The following is a 3,504-nucleotide window of genomic DNA, read 5'->3' on the forward strand; positions in this document are numbered from 1 at the left end:
GATAAGTAAAACTTGAATTGTACTGCTTCTTACTGTTTAATACACCAACTTAGAAGATTCTTCTGTGTTCTACTATGTTGCTTTTAGTGTCTCCGCATACCGCAGCACGCGACATAGCTTTGCAGACGATAAATGTAACCGTTTCAGAGAGAAGAGCGGCCAATGTGACGATCTGGCTATAAGTCGATTCGATAGCAAATGACAAAAACGGATTGATTTCTCAAGTTTTTACCACATATGAACACTTTTCACATTCTCCCATGCAACACTGCTGCTAGTCCTCCTTTCATGCAAAATCTTAAGGTCCTAGCTCTTCTCCTAGGCACAAAGGCCGGCTAAAACGTCAATAATCGATAATTAAAACTTGAATTGTACTGCATCTTACTGGCTATTAAATCAACGTAGAAGTTTCATCTGTAATCTACTATGGTGCTTTTAGTGTCTCCGTATACCGCAGCACGCGACATAGCTTTGCAGACGATAAATGTAACCGTTTCAGAGAGTATAGCGGCCAATGTGACGATCTGGCTTTAAGTCGATTCGATAACAAATGACGAAAACGGACGGATTTCTCAGGTTTTTACCACATATGAACACAGTTCACATTCTCCCGTGCAACGCGGCTGCTACTCCGCCATTCATGCTAAATCTTAAGGTCCTAGCTCATGTCCAAGGATCCAAATAAGGCTAAAAAGTCAATAATCGATAACTAAAACTTGAATTGTACTGCTTCTTGCTGGCTTTTACATCAACTTAGAAGCTTCTTCTGTGTTCTACTATGGTGCTTCTAGTGTCACCGCATACCGCACCACGCGACATAGCTTTGCAGACGATAAATGTATCCGTTTCAGAGAAAATAGCGGCCTTTGTGACGATCGGGCTTTAAGTCGATTCGATAACAAATGAAGAAAACGGACGGATATCTCAGGTTTTTACTACATATGAACACTTTTCACATTTTCCCGTGCGACGCGGCTGCTAGTACGCCTTTCACGCAAAATCTTAAGGTCCTAGCTCATGTCCAAGGCACCAAGGAAGGCTAAAAAGTCAATAATCGATAACTAAAACTTGAATTGTACTGCTCCTTACTGGCTATTACATCAACTACTATGGTGCTTTTAGTGTCTCCGCATACCGCAGCACGCGACATAGCTTTTCAGACGATAAATGTAACCGTTCCAGAGAGAAGAGCGTCCAATGTGACGATCTGGCTTTAAGTCAATTCGATAACGAATGGCAAAAACGGACGGATATCTCATGTTTTTACTACATATGAACACTTTTCACATTCTTCCGTGCGACGCGGCTGATAGTACGCCTTTCACGCAAAATCTTAAGGTCCTAGCTTATGTCCAAGGCACCAAGGAAGGCTAAAAAGTTAATAATCGATAACTAAATTTTGATGTACTGCTTCTTACTGGCTTTTACATCAACTTAGAAGTTTCTTCTGTGTTCTACTATGGTGCTTTTAGTGTCTCCGCATTTCGCAGCACGCGGCATAACTTTGCAGGCGATAAATGTAACTGTTTCAGAGAAAATAGCGGCCAATGTGACGATCTGGCTTTAAGTCGATTCGATAACAAATGACGAAAACGGACAGATGTCTCCGGTTTTTACTACATATGAACACTTCTCACATTCTCGCGTGCAACGCGGCTGCTAGTCCTCCTTTCATGCAAACTCTTAAGGTCCTACCTCATGTCCATGGCACCAAAGAATGGTAAAAAGTCAATAATCCATAGCTAAAACTTGAATTGTACTGGTTCTTACTAGCTATTACATCAACTTAGAAGTTTCTTCTGTGTTCTACTATGGTGCTTTTAGTGTCACCGCATACCGCAGCACGCTACATAGATTTGCAGACGACAAATGTAACCGTTTCACATAGAATAGCGGCCAATGTGACGATCTGGCTTTAAGTCGATTCGTTGACAAATGACGAAAACCGGCGGATTTCTCAGGTTTTCACTACATATGAACACTTTTCACATTCTCCCAAGCGACGCGTCTGCTAGTTCTCCTTTCATGCAAAATCTTAAGGTCCTAGCTCATGTCCAAGGCACCAAAGCCGGATAAGAAGTCAATAATCGATAACTAAAACTTGAGTAGTATTGCTTCTTACTGGCTATTACATCAACTTAGAAGTTTTTTCTGTGTTCTACTATTGTGCTTTTAGTGTCTTCGCATACCGCAGAACGCGACATAGCTTTGCAGACGATAAATGTAACCGTCCCAGAGAAAAGAGCGGATAATGTGACGATCTGGCTTTGAGTCGATTCGATAACGAATGACGAAAACGGACATATTTCTCCTGTTTTTACTACATATGAACACAGTTCACATTCTGCCGTGCAACGCGACTGCTAATCCGCCATTCATGCAAAATCTTAAGGTCCTAGCTCATGTCCAAGGCACCAAAGCCAGTTAAAAAGTCAATAATCGACAACTAAAATTTGAGTTCAACTGCTTCTTACTGGCTATTACATCAACTTAGAAGCTTCTTCTGTGTTCAACTATGGTCTTTTTAGTGTCTCCGCATTCCGCCGCACGCGACATACCTTTGCAGACGATAAATGTAACCGTTTCAGAGAGAATAGTGGCCAATGTGTCGATCTGGCTTTAAGTCGATTCGATAACAAATGACGAAAACGGACGGATTTCTCAGGTTTTTACCACATATGAACACAGTTCACATTCTCCCGTGCAACGCGGCTGCTAGTCCGCCATTCATGCTAAATCTTAAGGTCCTAGCTCATGTCCAAGGAACCAAATAAGGCTAAAAAGTCAATAATCGATAACTAAAACTTGAATTGTACTGCTTCTTGCTGGCTTTTACATCAACTTAGAAGCTTCTTCTGTGTTCTACTATGCTGCTTCTAGTGTCACCGCATACCGCACCACGTGACATAGCTTTGCAGACGAGAAATGTATCCGTTTCAGAGAAAATAGCGGCCTTTGTGACGATCGGGCTTTAAGTCGATTCGATAACAAATGAAGAAAACGGACGGATTTCTCAGGTTTTTACTACATATGAACACTTTTCACATTCTCCCGTGCGACGCGGCTGCTAGTACGCCTTTCACGCAAAATCTTAAGGTCCTAGCTCATGTCCAAGACACCAAGGAAGGCTAAAAAGTCAATAATCGATAACTAAAACTTGAATTGTACTGCTCCTTACTGGCTATTACATCAACTACTATGGTGCTTTTAGTGTCTCCGCATACCGCAGCACGCGACATAGCTTTTCAGACGATAAATGTAACCGTTCCAGAGAGAAGAGCGTCCAATGTGACGATCTGGCTTTAAGTCTATTCGATAACGAATGGCAAAAACGGGCGGATATCTCATGTTTTTACTACATATGAACACTTTTCACATTCTCCAGTGCGACGCGGCTGCTAGTACGCCTTTCACGCAAAATCTTAAGGTCCTAGCTTATGTCCAAGGCACCAAGGAAGGCTAAAAAGTTAATAATCGATAACTAAATTTTGATGTACTGCTTCT

Source organism: Schistocerca gregaria, unplaced genomic scaffold (genome assembly GCF_023897955.1).
Source record: "Schistocerca gregaria isolate iqSchGreg1 unplaced genomic scaffold, iqSchGreg1.2 ptg000362l, whole genome shotgun sequence".
Taxonomy (NCBI): domain Eukaryota; kingdom Metazoa; phylum Arthropoda; class Insecta; order Orthoptera; family Acrididae; genus Schistocerca; species Schistocerca gregaria.